Genomic DNA, 18,142 nt, shown 5'->3' with positions numbered 1-18,142 from the left:
TCTGGTACCCCCACCCCCATCAAATCTGGTTGCCCGTAAAAAGTAAAAACAAAATAGGAATATCCCTCAGCCAATGGTTAGCTATTATGTTGGAGCCACTGCTTAGCCCACAGGCCACTTATCTTTTGCCCTGCCCACTATGGAATGGGGGTTAGAAACATCCTCTGTTCTAGTACTTGGCAGAGGTATGGGAGAACCAAATCCTTTAGGTGCAGTAGTAGTGTGGGGTAAGAAACTCCTTGCCAGGCATAATACTCTCTCCTCAGAGACTTTATCTAGTAGTGACGTTCACAAGAAAAAGAAACAGATGCTTCGTCATACAGCTGATAATCAGATTATAACCATTTATAAGGCTGATGCGGTTTCTTTGATGTAGAGTGTTCTGCAGACAGCTAATTTTGGTGGTTGTGCTCTCACCCTGGTTGTTTCAGAGAATGATGAGGAAATTGATGAAGACAATGATGGTTTCCTAGTAGACAGTGAATCCAGTCACTCTGATTTTTCAGAAGGTGAACCTGAGCTTATGTCCAAACAAATGTTCACTTTTCCTAAGACGATTGCTGGATTTAGTGATGTTTTTACTTGGGAGCAGTCAGGAACTACCCCAGAGCTAGGTAGGTTATACGACCTTATGGAGTACTAGATGCTTAGTTCTATGACTATCCTCCTCTCTTACTGGCTTTGGAAGAAATTTTACAGTGTATGCACAGTTTTCTTGATTTTTTTATATTTATTTATTATTTGCAGTTTGTTTTCTAGGATAGTCTATTGGGCTACAAGGAGCCCGTTTTCAATGGAGTCCTGGGGAGAAAAGCTCCAGAGAAATACAAATACATAGTACAGAAAGAGCACAAATCCATAGTATACATTTCAATTAAATGTTAAATACATATTTTGTATAGTACAAACCCATATTGCACAATTCAAATAGATGTTACATAATACAGAAATAAAAGATTTTCGTTAGGAAAATTACATCAGATTAATTCAGTAAGTAGTAGTTTTTTTTTTTTTTTTAGGGAATTACAATGAGGTAAGGATGTAAACCTTTAGGAGGTAGTGACAGTCAACAAAGTTTGGAAAGTTAAGAAGAAAGTGTGGTAGAATTAGGTTGGATGAGAGCAAGAGCATATCCTTATCTGTAGAGCAAAGGTCTTATATGAGTGACATTTTTCTAATTTGACTCAGGTTTCAAAACATGCTTTGAGACGTGTGGTGGCACTTGCATTAAGTACGATGTCCTCTAGATTGCATAGCTAGATAGGTGGGGGTGGTCTGATCTCACAGTAGTCAACTTGTGTGTGTTTCTGTGTGTGTATGTAGTTGTGTAAATATGATCTGGCCTACTGCTGACCTTAATAAAATAGTAGCCTGATGTTAATTTTGTATTAATGGTGGTATAGTGGTGAGCATAGCTGCCTTCCAAGCAGTTGACCTGGGTTTGATTCCCAGACAATGCAAGAAATCTGTACATTTATGCACTCGTTTTGATGCTGCGGTGGAGAGCAAGCATGGGGTGCTGATTTAGACTTCTGTAGTGCTGCTAGCATTAATTACTGGGTTCTGTAGCTTGTGTAACTAGAAAGGTAGGGGTTCTAATCTGACAGCAGTTGACGTGTGTGTATGTGTGTGTGTGTGTGTGTGTGTGTGTGTGTGTGTGTGTGTGTGTGTGTAACTTCATTTAACTATCAGTGTGGAGACAATTTGGTGGGTGGGTTTGCTATACTGGTTAAAGCGTCATAGACACAAGGTACGGGGTTTAATTTTAACCTCCGATTCATTGTTAGACTTAAAATGGCCATCCAAGGCAATTAGCCTAGTATTCACATGTGAACCTATGGGAGATGTGTTTGAATGTACAGATACAGTCTCAAGAAATGTTGCTTCTTCTGTTGTTTTAAGATGATATGCCTGGTTACGTAATTAGAACTTCTCTGATGATTTAAAAGCTCACATTTGAATGCATGTTTAAGTTCTGAATTGGTGTTTGGACCCTCTGTTACACAGATTTTCAAACAGTGGGATAATAGATGCAAATGAATGCATGGGATATCTAGGATGTTTCATGTAGCCAAGTTCTCCCCAAACAAGGCATCATCCTTCAAAGGAGCAGAACAAACAAAAATATTAACCAAAGAAAAGTCAGCAATCCTAAAGGAAATGGCAGGAGAATAATTGATTGAAACCAAACAAGAGGAGTTCCTTCTGGAAAAAAAGATCTACCCCCTGCATTTTCACTATGCTGAGTCACAGAGCACCCCTCTCTCTCCTCCTACCCTTCCTTGTCTTCCTCTTTTCCACATGCTCTCTCTCAACCCTGCAGCCTGGCTGCATATAGTCTCAGACAAAAGGGTTTTGAGAAAAATTTGGAGAGGATAGTGGATAGAAAATCCTCCCCCCTTTCAGGAGAATTCCTACATGCCCATGAGACAGAGCTGTTTCCCCCTAGTGCTCCATCACATGGTAGAAGCAGGGGTCATAGAACTAGTTCCTGCAGTACACAGTGGTAAAGGATTTTACTCCAGACTCTTCTTGGTATCAAAAAGGAGAACTCTTGGACAGAGCCAAATCATGGTCAAATGGGACCCTAGGCAGGGGAATGTACCAGGCCCTCCCACTACCCTCGCATTTCTGGTATCCCATTACTTGTCTCTATGCCCATAATTACCATAAACACTGATCAAAACTGTCAGAATGCATACTATTTTCTTCTTAACTTTTGAAATGAAGGCAGAAATGTGGATTTAAATTAAAACTTTTAATTTAAATATCCTTTGTTGACCAGGTTAGTCCCACTAGGCTAGTAGTGTGTTGGGGAGACCCTTGGTGGTATTTATACTAGTAGGAGAAATTTGGCCAGGGCATTAGGGATCTTCCCCCTGCTCTTTTTATAGCTCACGCAGATGTAAAAGATTTCATAGCACCTACCATTAACACAGACAGATGGGGCCTTGGTTTAACATCACATCCAAAGGACAACATACTCAGGAGTGCAATAAACCCATTATCCCCCAAGTAGATCCATTCACCTCCTTTCAAAACAGACAACTGAAAAAATTCTATTCAAGACATCTCTGCAGCCTTGCTTGAAAGATGGTCTATTTTTCCCATGGTTAGAAATGTTCCATATGCATTTCAACCCTGTCCATTGATTCCCAAGCTACTTCTAAAGATTCTGAATGAATTACCAAAGTTCATTGTAGTGACCCAATTTTGGCCCAGGCAAAGTTGGTTCTCCCTTTTAATGGAATTGACTGAGGGCAATTACCATAAGCTTCCTCACAGACTGGATCTGCTCACACAGCATTAGGGGTGAATGGTACACCCCCAACTTAGAACAACTGCAACCAACAGCCTAGTTAATTCTGTTTTGATATCTTTTCGGCACTTGTTTCATGAGGATGTGCTGCAGGTATTTAAGGAGGCAAGAAAACCTGCACCTATAAAATCTTACGTTTACAAGTAGAAGAAGTGTTCTAGGTCCCTGGCCAATAACAGAGGTCCTGGGTTTTGGCCCCTCTGGTTTTGAAATTTTTATATGAGCAGTTTTTAGATGGTATGTCATATGCAGCCATCTCAGCTTGTCTGTCCATGGATCCCCCTCTTTTATCTCTTTTTATGGTCAGTTTATATAAGGAGTGTTGCATGTGAGACCCCTTTAAAATCAAATTCCTCCTTCCTGACATCGTAACTTTGTTATTGAAAAATTGACCTTATCTCTTTTTGAACCTGCCATTCAGGTTGATTTTCAGTTCATTATTTGGAAGACTGTTTTACTCATTGCTCTAATATCTACAAGGCGAGTTTCTGAGCTGTAAGCTGTCATGGTGGACCATTATATTATTCTCAAGGACAGGGTTGTGCGCCACACCAATCCATCATTCATGCCTAATGTTGTTTCTGAATGTACCTTGAATCAAGCCATCAATCTCCCAGTGATCTGCCCAACAAGGGAGAGAAGATTCAACATATCTTGGATAAACACAGGCAGCTCTAGGGTCTTATCCTCTTCAATGGAATATTGGAAAGGGGTGCACTCTAGTAGCATTTTAAAGGCAGCAATATAGACCTCTGTTCATACACTTTCAAGGTCTAGAGCATGCTTTGTTAGGAACATTCTCAAGGGGTTCCTGGATCCCCCCCCCCATAGAGTAAGCTTTGGGAATGTACTCAAATGCTACTGAGGGAGAGGGAATGATGAACATAGTACAGCTGCATTAAGTCCTACTTACCTGTAACAGTAGATGTTTGAATTCTTCACTACTTCAATGGCAGCATCCACCCACCATACCCCAGATTGTGCATAGCTGAGGTGGGTTTCAGCCTCTTTGATTCATTAGCTGTTGGATTTGGTTTTTATATGGTATTGTGATTGGCTGTGAATTTACTCTTTTTAGATGATTCTGGCTTTAGGTACTTTCATCATCTTCTTTGTGGAAGAGAAAAATACTGAACACTCATTTCCTGTCACAGCTGTCAGCTTCCCACACATGATATGCTCAGCCAATCAGCTGTCACAGGAAGAGAGAGGAAGGGGAGTCTGAACTTTTGAAAGCTGTCCAGTTCTGGGTTACTTTGGCAGATGACCCAAAATGGCACTGAAGCACTACTGTTATGGTTAAGTAGGACTTAAAGTACAGTTGCATATTTACAGTTGTTATCAGTGGTTTGAAGCCCTTGAAGCATCTCTGGTCTCCATGACCTTTGCTAATGTACATAGACAATTCCACAGAGATGTAGTACATTTGCAGGCTGGCTGTGATGGCCTGGGAGGTACTAATGCAATTCAATCTTACTCTTCAGGCCTCATACTTAACATCAAAGCAAAGTCTTATTGCAGAGAAACTCAGTAGGACCAGGATAGACTCCCACCCGTTGAAACTTCATCCTGGGGTCTTCCAAGATCTTATCTTCCTGTGGGGAAACACCTCAGATAGATTTGCTTGCCTCCTTTCAGAACAAACCACTAGACAATTCTGCTATAGAACTCCTTGCTGGCAGGCCGTGAAGGCAGATCATTTTAATTCCCATGCACGGGAATGTTTCTGTATGTCTTTCAACCCTTTTCACTGCTTAACAGGTTTCTTCTAAAGATCTAGAAGGACTCTCCAAAAATTATGGTGGTGACTCTTTTCTGGAAAAGGCAACAGGGTTTCACCCTTCTGTTATGTCTGGCAAAGGACAACTACCACAAGTTTCCTCACAGACTGCATTTACTTACAAAAGACAAACAGAGTTTGACACACCACACTCTGGAAACACCTCAACCAACTGCAGGGATGATAGAATTTTGATACCTTTTAGACACATTTTTCTAAGGATGTACAGCAGGTACTAAAGGATGCAATAACACCTGCTACTTGGAAATCATATATGGATAAGTTAGAAAAGATTTTCTAGATTTTACCAATCTAAGAACCAGTATCCTAGTCAGACCCAGTTGCCTCTGGTTCCTGATAATTTGTGTCAGTTACATTGCAATGGTTTGGCCTACTTTTCTATCAAGGTACATTTGTTCGCCATTTCTTCTTGTCTGCCCTTCAATCCTCTTTTCTAACAATGTTCAAGTAAAACAATTTTTGAAACAAGTCTTACATTGCCTCCCACCCAAGAAACAGATGGCCACCCCTTGGGATCTCAATTTTATACTTGAGAAGCGTATTTCAGTAACCATTTGAGCCAACTCATGAGGCTGACTTGAGGTTCTTAATATAGAAGATGGTGTTACTTTTTGGTCTGTCAACTGTTAATTGTGTATCTAAGTTATACGCACATATGATGAGTCAACCCTACATAATTTCCTGCAAAGACAGTGCTTCTTTGAGAACAAAGCCTATCTTTATGGCTAATGTTGTCTCAGTTTAAGTTGACTATTAATATCACAGTTGTCTTTCCTGAACCAAAGAACAATGGAGAAATAATTCTTCACTCTCTATATGTACGCAGGCAGCTCACATACTACATGGACAAAACACATCCTTTCAGGAAAGCTAACAAGCTGTTTATCTCCTGTGAAGGCAAGAGGGAAGGACAACTAGTGTCAAAGTTCAGTTTGTAGATGATTGTCTCATGCAATTACTTTTTTTTTGCATACTCACCACAATTAGCCAACGCAGTGGTGCAGCGGTTAGCATTGTCGCCTCACAGCAAGAGGTTCTCCCGTTCGATTTTCGGCTGGAGCACCTTCTGTGTGGAGTCTGCATGTCTTCCCCGCAGTCAAGTGACATTAAAGACATGCAGATAGGTGCGTGCGTGAATGGGTGTGCCTTCTTTGAAGGTTGGACATCAAGCTGGCAACTCGGCACTGTAAAAATCCACTGCCAATCATGAGCGGACCGGAGTTCCACTGTGGTCACCGATAACCGGGAAAAGCCGAAAGAAAGACCACAATAAGCCAATGTCAAGCAGGATTACAGTATATTTCAAAAGGGATCTGGCTTCTTCAGTAGTGCATTGGAAAGGCATGGGCTCTAAAAGCATTCTAGAGGCAACAGCCTGGTCTTGTGTACATATCTTTACAAAGCATTACAAACTGTATTCCTTGTCCTGGTCCAGAACAGGCTTTGCCAGGGTTTCTGGAGTCTTAGGTGTTGGCCTCCTTCCTCTTTTCCTATTTAAGCTATGGTAATCTACCCATATAGCTTAGGTTACTGCAACAGTGATAAATGTAGGACCATACTACAGTTGTATAAGTAAACACTTTGAAAGTAGATGTTCTCATGGATCACCATTGCTGCAGCCATCCCTTGTTCTAATGAATAACTGTTGCAGTAGCCATCCCTTGTTCTAATGGATAAATGTTGCAGTAGCCATCTCTTGTTCTAATGGTTAACTGTTGCAGTAGCCATCCCTTGTTCTAATAGATAACTGTTGCAGTAGTCATCCCTTGTTCTAATGGATAACTGTTGCAGTAGCCATCCCTTGTTCTAATGGATAACTGTTACAGTAGCCATCCCCTGTTCTAATGGATAACTGTTGCAGTAGCCTTCCCCTGTTCTAATGGATAGCTGTTGCAGTAGCCATCCCTTATTATAATGGATAACTGTTGCAGAAGCCGTCCATTGTTCTAATGGATAACTGTTGCAATAGCCGTCCCTTGTTCTAATGGATAACTGTTGCAGTAGCCGTCCCTTGTTCTAATGGATAACTGTTGCAGTAGTCATCCCTTGTTCTAATGGATAAATGTTGCAGTAGCCATCCCTTGTTCTAATGGATAACTGTTGCAGTAGTCGTCCCTTGTTCTAATGTATAACTGTTGAATGTAATCATCCCTTGTTCTAATGAATAACTGTTGCAGTAGCCATCCCTTGTTCTAATGGATAAACGTTGCAGTAGCCATCCCTTGTTGTAATGGATAACTGTTGCAGTAGCCATCCCTTGTTCTAATGTATAACTGTTGAATGTAATCATCCCTTGTTCTAATGAATAACTGTTGCAGTAGCCATCCCTTGTTCTAATGGATAAATGTTGCAGTAGCCATCCCTTGTTCTAATGGATAACTGTTGCAGTAGTCATCCCTTGTTCTAATGGATAACTGTTGCAGTAGCTGTCCCTTGTTGTAATGGATAGCCATTGCAGTAACTGTCTGTTTATTGAAGAATATCAAACATTTTCTAAAAAGGCTGGTGCATTGGTCTGAGAATAATGTTTTTGATGATTACTATCTAGTAACTATGGATGTTGTATCCTTATTTGCTGTTATTCCCAATGATATTAGGACTGATTATGTTAGACAGTTTTTGAATGCACGATCACAATATTCAACTGACAAAATTAATTTGGTTTGCTTTTTACTAGAGTTAGTTTTGAATAATAATGTTTTTGAGTTTAATGATAAATATTTTACTCAGAAAGTTGGCATTGCTATGGGCACCATGTGCTCAAATAGTTATGCAAACATGGTGTTCGCTCACTGGGAAGTGTTGCATGTTTTTGAGAGTTGTAACCCTTTTTTAAATTTGGTTCTACACTACAGTAATTTCATAAATTATGTATTTTTTGTGTGGTCTGGTATAGCTGAGGCACTAGCTTCATTTATTGAGTATTTGCAGAATATTAATGGATTTCTCAGATTTACATTTAAGTATTCTGTTATGTGTATTGATTTTTTAGATTTCAAGTTGTTAGGACTATAGATGGTTTGGATACGGCCTTGTATACAAAAACATATCAAGTTCATAATAGATTACATGCTCGTAGTATGCATCATAAAAAGTTGAAGTTGAATATGATGAGAGGTCTGTTATTTAGGAATGCCAGGCTACATACGAAGGCTAGTGACATGTATGCTTCCTTTGATGTCCTGGCTGATGAATTTAAGCAGCGAGGATACTCTGAATTTGATATCGCTCAAGTGCAAAATGATGTTGTATCATTTAGACATGACAGGGCTAGGCCATACTGTGACAAAGGGGATGCTGCGGTTGTTGATGGTAAATACAACCATGAACACCTGAGAATGTCCCTTACATATTCAAGTGGTGTAGGTTTTATTTGCAATATTGTTAGAAAGCACTGGAAGATTTTAATGTCAGACTCAAAGTACAGAGAGGTTCTTGAGAATGAACCTTGCTTTGTTTTTAGAAATAATCCATCTCTAAAAAAGATGCTCTGTCATAAACCCACAGCATCTAATGACATGCATACAGTAGTTATGGGAAAGGTTGGGACGCACTTCGGTACAACCTGCAATGTATGTAGGTATATTAAAACTAATAATTGTTTTATACATCCCCTAAGTGGACTCTTGTTTGAGTTTGATTTATATGCAAACTGTAGCACAAAAGATTTAGTTTATCTAGCCGTATGTGTGGTTTGAGGCTCATACTATGTAGGCAAGACTAATAGGTATCTCAGGGACCGTATAAGAGAGCATGTGTATGCGATTAATAAAAATGATTGTAGGAATGCTCCAGCTAAGCATACCATTAAGGAAGGTGCTACGCATTGGTTCAAATTCATGGTTATTGATAGATTTCAAGCTACTGCTAAAGGTGGTGATGTTAAGACACGGACTGAGTGCTTAGAGGTTAAATGGATTTGTTTGCTAGAAGCTGATAGGGGTATGGGGTTAATTGAGAATGTTCCTTTAAAACCGTCCCCGAGCTCTAGAGAGATGAGACGATGATTGGTTCTTAAATAATTTATTTTAATATATATATATATATATATATATATATATATATATATATATATATATATACTATGTTTTTTAAATGTTTATTAGATCTGAAGCATAGATAAACTTACTAAGCTGAGCATAAATCCCTACATCACTTGATGGGTTGCCAACTGGCTTACTGACAGAACCCACACTGTAAAAGTAGCCGACTCCAAATCCAGCTCCAGACAAGTGACAAGTGAAGTACCTCAGGGTTCTGCCTTGGGACCGCTCTTGTTTGGCATCTACTTCTCTGAAGTACAGGCCAACACTGAGGGACTCTGGCTAACAAAGTTCACAGATGACTGCAAACTGGGAGCCATTACTGAATCCCCGAATGATGTGGATATTCTACAAAAGGGCCTTACAGAAACAGATGCTTGGTGCCAGAGCCATGGGCTCAAGCTCAATGACAGCAACCAACAACAGCAAGCAAAAGATAGAACAAACCACAAGAGCAGGATGCAGGATACTAAGATTTATTCCGGTACCTCGGCCCAACAGCCTTCAAAGGAATAAACATCAAGCCACCAGATGCAATATATATACACTGGTGCTACCCAACATTCAACAATTAAGCAATTAAATACAATTAAATACAATTGAGAAGGAATTGAACAACTCCCAAGAGTTAAAGAGACAAACATAATTTTTGAGCCACTTGCAACTAAAATGCATTAAATTACTTATCAAAAATGCTGTTAAATATTTAAATTCACTTCTAAATTCAAACCTCGAGGTTTTAAAGTACCATATTTCAAAATGAATCTGCTTTCTAGATTCAGTAGACTTTGTTGATAATTGCCTCCAAAAAATGCATTCGGTTTGGCCAGGGCACAAAAATATAATGAGTCCACAGACCCATTATGCACACTATGAAAATGTTCAAATATAGGACTATTAATCCTAGCATTACACACATCACCAATATGTTCTAATACACGTATTTTTAATTGGCGTTTTGTCTGACCTATATAATATTTAGGCAAAGCACAGTCACAACCAATAATGTAAACTACACCACAGGAGCTACAATTAAACTTATTTTTGGCAAGATATTTAACCCCATTAATAGTACTACCTGATAGATTTTTCACCCTCATACATATCTTACATTTTCCACATTGGAACATACCTAATTGTTTATCAGAATCCAACAAAGAAACATCACTAAACAAATATCTAGGTTTTAAAATTTCCTTAAGATTTGCATATCTGCCATATGAAAAAGAGACATGTTTAGGAAAAAGGTGCCAAATCTCTTCATTATTATAAACAATTGACCACAAAAAATTAACAATGTTACACAAAATATCCGAAAATAAGGAAAATTTTGTAACAAAAAACATCCTCTCATTCCTATCCATCTCATTATGAATGGTATTAATATGAGATATCTTTGTGGCATGATGCTTCTGAATAGAATCAAATCTTGCACGATTTTTCCTAATAGAAGTTTCAGAATAACCTCTATCCAACAGTCTCTTACAAACAAAATCAAATTCCAAATTTAAAAGGCTATGTTCAGAAGTGTGTTCATAAATTCGTTTAAATTCACCATAAGGAAGTGCCTCAATCAAATGCATAGGATGTGCACTAGATGCATGAAGAAAATTATTAGAGGCTACTTCCTTCCTAAATGGTTTAAATTGGACAATCCCGTTTATCCACATATAACAAGATGTCCAAAAACTGAATTTCCTGTTTGTTAATAATATATGTGAATTCTAAACCAAACTTATTTTTATGTAAATCTACCATAAACTTGTCAAAATCTGAAACATCACCTCTACAAATGAAAATTAGATCATCAATAAATCTATGATAAGAAACAACATTATTTTGAAAAAATCCCAAAGTATACAAAAAATTAATTTCAAAAATTGACATAAACAAAATTGCGTAAGTTGGAGCAAAACTTGCTCCCATTGAGGTGCCATCTATTTGAAGGAATGTTTTCTTATCAAATACAAAATAGTTGTGACTAAGTGCAAACTCTAAAAGTGAAATCACAAAAGATGTACGTGGACCTTCTCCCAAAACTTTCATTATGGCCTCCAAACCCAATCTATTACTGATATTCGTATATAAAGATTTTACATCTACCGTAGCCCAATACAAATTAGAGTCCCATTTGAAATTTTTAATTATCTCACAATATTGATTTGTATTAGTAATGTGAGAAACAACATATTTCAAATGGTCCTTTAATACACTATCCAAAAAAATCCCTACAAACTCCAAATAACCTCCACAACAAGACACAATAGGGCGGCCTGGAGGATCGGACACATTTTTATGTATCTTGGGCATAGTATAGAAAATGGGGTCCTTGGGATTAGCCACATATAAACGTTTCACATCTTTATTATTCAGAAAGCCCAATCTTTCACCTCTGTCAAGAATTTCTAACAGAGAAGCATTGTAATCAGTAATAGGATTTCTAGGCAATTCTACATAAACTTGATCATTACACAACAAGTCATAGCTCATTTTTAAATAATGACATTTATTCATAACTACCCATTTTCCCCCTTTGTCTGCAACGCAAAAGGCATACTTTTTTGCAGCTTCTTTCATATTCTTCAAAGCATTCCATTCAGACTTGTTTAAATTGAATGAAAAATATTGCTTCAAAAAGCTAGCATATTCACTTTCTGCCTTTTTGCATAGGACGTTCTCAAATGTCCTTAAAACTGCAGAGTTTTTGGGTGGGCAAAAGTTGCTACGACTAGGTAGTGCAGGTAAAATGAATTTACCATAGCCTGTATAAAACCGTTCTAAACGAATATCAACGGCTCCTACCTCATTACTACCAGCTACTAAACTGCTGCCCCTCTGACTAGAGCTAACTGATACGTTTTCTGCCATAATATCATGAGTAGAAATATCCAATAAAGGGTCAAAGAGAACAGAGAAATCGTCCAAATCATCTATGTCAATAGAACTAACAGAAATATTTTGAGCATTATTAGAGTCTGCAGAAACATTTAAATTATCTTCTGTAGTTACCACAGTAATATCATTATTAAAACAACTTTTATCAAAAAACAATTTTAGATATAATTTTCTACAGAAACGTTTGATGTCCAAAAGAATGTCACATAATGCTGGAACTTTAGTTGGTACAAACTTGCTGCCCAAATTCAGCACCGTAATCATTTCTGGTGATAAAACCAAGTCACTTAAATTGACAATGTTATTCCCGTTCTCATAATTCACATTATTGTCCAAAAAACGGTCTTGTGTAAACTCAACACATTCATTTACACGCTCCTGACCACAAAAACTGTGAATCACATGCTCGTTTTCATTAACACTGACAAAAGAACCATTACATTCATTTGCACGCTCGTATAAACTGTAAGAACGAAAAGCATGTGTTTTAGCATTAGCGTCAGCACAAAACTCAGTATCTTTTGTTGCGACCCTTTTGGCGAGATTTTCATTTCGCCCCTTGCCGAAAGTTCCATCTGCCTTGTTCTTCTTCTTCTTCCATCAGTGAGCCGTTGTCATCCGCCAGGTCAACTCGTTCAAAAGATACACTCTTCTTACTTCCACCGGCTGTATCTGATGATGACACTGAAGAATCACGTCCACTACGTGAACTTCCCTCTGATGATCTTCCTCGGACTGTACCATTCGTACTCTTCTTACGCTGGCGCTGACGTTGCCATGAATAGATGATATTACTCTTGAAGTCAGAAATATCTCTATTTAATTTTTTCTTTTTCCTTGCTATAACTTCACACTCAGCTTTGGAAACGGCAGTATTAACATCTTTCATAGCTTGTGCAAAAGAAGAAGTTACATGTGTATCAGATAAGCTAGCCCCACTTTCTGCTATTTTGGATTGGAGTAGTCCAAGGCTTCTCCGATTCCGTTTAATAAGAATTCTCAACCAAGTTAAGGTACATTGCAGAGACGCTGCTTGCCATTCAACTAAAAATTCACCTTCATCTTCAGCAAATTTAAATGCAGGAAGTTTGTCTATTCTCAAACCTCTCGGTGTTATAGACAGTTCAACATATTTTTCCAAAAAGCAAATATCATAGAATAATGATGTTTCTTTAATTCTCAGTCTCTTTAAATCTTCAAATTTCTTATCATAACCATAGATCTGAAGTAGGATATTCATTTGTCTGCAACCTGTGGGTTATGGATCCGATATCGGATCCGAACCGGCATGGTTTTCCAGCTATGGATCCAAGCTCTCAGCTCCTCCCCCCACCCATAATGCCCTGCTCTACCCTCATGACCTCAGATCTCGTTTGCCGCGCTGGTGACTGGATTTGTATTCATAGCTCTCAGCTAAGTGGTTATTTCTTACCTGTTAAATCAGAAAATTTAAAGTTTTTTGTGTATTTCTGTGTGAAAGTTTAGGTTTCCCTCTTTGATAGTTTTATTTAGAGTTAATTTAAGTAATTTTTTTTCCCTCCCCTCGCTGTTGCGTAGAGTGTGTGTGTTGGGCCTGTGTGTCTGTATTTGTTTAAGTTACTTTTAGTAGCTTTATAGATTTGAATGGCTGATCAGCCCAAATCTATTTTTTCAAAATGCTCCGAGTGTGGCCATAAGCTCTCACCGGCTGATGGCCACACTCGGTGTGTTAAGTCTCGGGGTTGAACACCTCACATCTGGTTGCCCCATTTGTGCAGGGTTCAACCCCAGGGCACTGAGGGAGCGGAGGTCCAAGCTTGTCTTGGCGGGTCTTTTACCGCCAGACTCGGCTCCGGCCTCCGCTCCTTCGGGAACAACTGTGGCTACGGTTGTTCCCCCTGTGGCACCCCCTCCTGCTCCTGGGACTCAACCTCCCGTTTCTGGAGAGGAGAGGGATGCTAGAAAAAAGGACCGGAGGGAGAAGCACCACAAGCGGCGGGCCGAGACCTCTGTTTCGGCCCGCCAGCCAAGCTGGCTTCTCCTGGCTCCGTTATCGGCTCGGTCTCCTCCTTCTCGGCTCCGGTCCCCTGTGTGCTTTTCACCGGGTCCTGAGGAGGAGGAGACCCGATCTCCGTCGAGGCTATCGAGGAGGCACTCCAGGCCTACCTCGGTAGCCTCGTCGAGATCTACATATAGCCTTTCTGATGCTGATCTGGACCGGATGATGAGAAGGTTCATCCAGGCCCAGATGCAGATGGGAGTGCTCTTGCCTCCCCTCTGGGGAGCTCAACACCCTTTTAAGCCTATTGCACCTGCCCTGACCCGCAAACCGGGATCGGAGCAGCTGGAGCCGAGCAGCTTGGGGGGCGGGGGTGGGTCGGCGCCGATAGTACTTGGTACTTCGGATCCGACCCTGCCCTCGAGTGCGTCGGATCCGACCTCCCGGAGCCTGGATCCGAGCCTCGGATCCGGGGGGATCAGTGCTCGCCGGCGCCGTCGGTGTCGGAGCGTACTGTCCCCGGATCCGGCGCTTGGCGCCGGCTCCGGTCCACTCTTCGGATCCGAGGGGGAGCCGATTGTCGGATCCTTTGGTCGAGGTCGGCTCCCCTTCGGCTTTTGATGTAGTGGAGAGGGCTCTGTTGAGGGTCTCCGGACCCCCGGCACTTGTTCGGCTCCGTCCCGCGCTCCCTCTGCACTGGGCCAGGCTTCCACCATCCGGCCCCTGGGACAGCCCGTTTCTGTGCCCCAAGTTGCTCCTATGGAGCAAATTGCTGCTTGCGAGGACTCCTCTGACAGCCCCCAGAGGATGTCCCTCGCAAGCATACGCAAAAGGAGGCACATTGACTCCCGAGTCTCTCACAGAAGACACGGACTTGGAGGAAGGGAAGGCTCCCCACGGTCACCCCGAGGATGTCTCATTTGGAGACATCATGGAAATGCTCCGTATAAGGGATGAGTGGACTGCCCCCAAGTCTTCCTCGGACGAGTCCGTGTACTTGGCGGGATTTGCAGCGGGCCCGTCTACCTCTTGGGTGTCCCCTGCCGACCCCTGGTGGACCTTATTATCACCAGGGCGTGGAAGGAACCGGACACCGTGGAGCCAATTCCCAAGAGACCGGATAGGATCCTTAGTCCGCCATCCGACCGGGCCCATTGGAGTAAGGGGCCTCCGGTAGATGCCATGTTGACGGCGGCCACAAAGAGGGAACTGGCTCAGGAGAGTCCCTCAGTCCACCCACCGAGCAAGGAGTCTCGGATGATGGACCGCTTGGGGAAGCGGATGTTTAGTTCGGCGACCTTCTCGGTAAGGCGCTGAACTATTTGGCACATGTCATTAGGATGCAGCGAGATCTTATTAAAGAATACGCTGCATCCCCCCCCCCCCGGGCCATTTCGGAGGAGGACAGAGTTGTGCACTCCACCCGATGGCCACTCTTAGGTCAGTTACTAATACTTCTATGCGGCTACTCTCCCATGCAACGGAAGGCGCCGCTAGAGCTGCGGGGACAGGACTGGTCACTAGACGTCAGGCCTGGCTCCGTCACTGTGATTTTTCTGAGCCCTTCAAAGCGTCTTGCGACGCCTTTGATGGTTCTGCTCTGTTTGGCAAGACCATTCGCGGACGTTGACCCAGAGCGAAAAGGACGGAAGACGCTGTCTGCCGTCGGAATCCGCTTCTCTGCACCCCAGAGGCCCTATTCTAGGAACCAAAAGGGTCAGAAGAAGATGTGGTTCCGAAGTCGCAGCAGTCCCAGCCTGCTCCGGACAACCAGTCCTTCCGTGGCAGAGGAGGACAGGGAGGACGCCGCCCTAGAGGCAGAGGGCCTCCCAGAAACTTCCGGTCGAGGGAACGTTTCTCTGAACGGCGCGGGCAGCAATCCTGAGGGGTTGCCTGACTGCTCTACTCTGGAGGCAGTCAGGGGACGTTCGGGCACCTAGCGGCATGGGAGTCCATAACATCGGACCGCTGGGTTCTCCAAATCATATCCAGAGGATATCGCATTCCCTTGCTTTACCTTCCAAAGTTGCAGCTCCTCCCAGACCTCCCACCCGGTCATCGCGAGGCCGCTTTGGCAGAAATTGGCCATCTGCTAAAGAAAAGAGCCATCCAGCCCGTTCCCCAGACCAGATCGGATCAGGGTTCTACTCCAGATTCTTTTAGTGCCAAAAAGACGGGGAACTAAGACCAATCCTAGACCTCTCTCTCTTGAATCTGGCAGTCCCCAAAGAAAAATTCGAATGGTCACTCTGCAATCTATTCTCCCCTTCTGGGAGAAAATCACTGGATGTGCTCGATAGACCTCAAGGACGCGTACTACCACATCCTGATGGACAGGCGCTCAGGAGGTTTCTCCGCTTCCGGCTGGGAGCCAGTCACTACCAGTTCCGGGTCCTTCCCTTTGGTCTCACCACAGCCCCAGGGTGTTCACCAAAGTATTAGCAGTGGTAGCGGCCCACCTGAGGCTTCAGGGGTGCAGGTCTTTCCCTACCTGGACGACTGGCTTCTTACCGCCCCAACAAGGCATCTACTTCTATTGGCGAGACTCCTTTCTCCATCTTGCTCCCTTTCTGGGCATCACAATAAATACAAAGAAATCCAACCTGGCGCCCACACAGCTCTTAGATTTTATAGGGGCCAGGCTAGACACAAGGAGTTTACGAGCCTTCCTCACTGCGGACAGAGTTCTAAATCTGCAGCTCCAGGTGCGGGCCATTCTCCATTCAAGTTCTGTTCCACCGGAGTTGGTCCTGAGGGCTCTAGGGTCCATGGCATCGGCTATAGCACTTCTTCCTCTTGCCAGGCTCAATATGCGCATTCTACAGTGGACGCTCTTAGTACAGTGGTCATACCTTGCTCTCCCCATGCATCATCCCATAGCGATCAGCAAGGCTTGCAAGCGGTCCCTCTTGTGGTGGCTCCACTCCCCGGATCTCCACAAAGGCCGCCCATTTTGTGCTTCTCCCCCTCTCGCCACGGTGACCACGGACGCCTCCCGCCTCGGGTGGGGGGGGCACTTTGCGGGCCGGACCGTCCAAGGCACGTGGAACGATTCAGAGACCTTACTGCATATCAATGTTCTAGAGATGAGAGCAGTGCTCTTAGCGTTGCTAGCACTTCAGGACTTTCTTCCCTTGGGAACAATTGCAATTCAATCGGACAACATGTCTGTTGTCTGGTACATCAACAAGCAAGGGGAACAAGGTCTTACCCTCTTTGTCGAGAAGCCATGAGAGTTTGGGAATGGGCAATCTCCACCAATCGCTTTCTAATAGCAATGCACATTCCGGGTCGGTCCAACATCCTAGCGGACAAGCTCAGTCGCACCATTCTGACCCCTTACGAGTGGTCTCTCAATTGTCAAGTAGCGGAACGCATATTCGCACGGTGGGGAACCCCTTCATGCGATCTTTTTGCTTCTCCCTCAAACACCAAGTGCGACAGTTTTTCGCTCTAATACCTCCCTCCGGAGGTACCCCAAGAGACGCTCTGGTGCATGCTTGGCCACCCGGTCTTCTGTATGCCTATCCACCCTTGCCTCTGATGCTCCAAGTTCTTCAGAAAGCCTCTCGGGTGGGTTGCAGAATGATTCTCATTGCTCCGTTCTGGCCTCGACAGATCTGGTTCCCCTTCCTAAGGTCTCACTCGGTGAATCCTCCTTGGATTCTAGATCCCATCCGGATCTGATATCCCATCCATCCTGCATTCCTCCTCCGAATCTGGACAACCTGAAGCTGACCGCTTGGCTGCTCCAGTTCCACTCTTGATTAGGACTCGGTATTTCATCACCGGTTAAGGCAATTTTGGTGGCAGCTCATAAACCATCCACTAGAAAGGTTTACCAAGCAAGTGGAAACGTTTCTCTTTGTGGAGCGGCAAGGCCTGAATCCCTTCACGGTTCCTCTTCCTTTAGTGCTTGACTTTCTAACCACTCTCTTTAACGATGGTGCCAGCAGTTCCACAGTCAAAGTACAACTGGCGGCTATTTCTCACTATCACATTGGCCATGACTCTAATCCTCTTATGTCAGCCAAATTGTGTAAAATTTTTCTTAAAGGTACTTTTCTTCTCAGGCCCCTATAAAACAAGCAGTTCCTCCTTGGGAC

General features: G+C 42.7%; 1 long non-coding RNA gene across 1 annotated transcript in view; it reads left to right on the top strand.

The window, feature by feature from the left end:
- Window positions 1-18,142, top strand: part of LOC122791094 — a 712,541-nt gene that overhangs the window by 603,398 nt on the left and 91,001 nt on the right. The gene's annotated exons all lie outside the window — the stretch shown is intronic.

This window comes from Protopterus annectens, chromosome 16.part0 (assembly GCF_019279795.1).
Source record: "Protopterus annectens isolate FY-2018-M chromosome 16.part0, PAN1.0, whole genome shotgun sequence".
NCBI classification, from domain to species: domain Eukaryota; kingdom Metazoa; phylum Chordata; order Ceratodontiformes; family Protopteridae; genus Protopterus; species Protopterus annectens.
The sequence above is the reverse complement of the archived record's forward strand: the minus strand, read 5'-3'. Positions and strand labels throughout refer to the sequence as shown.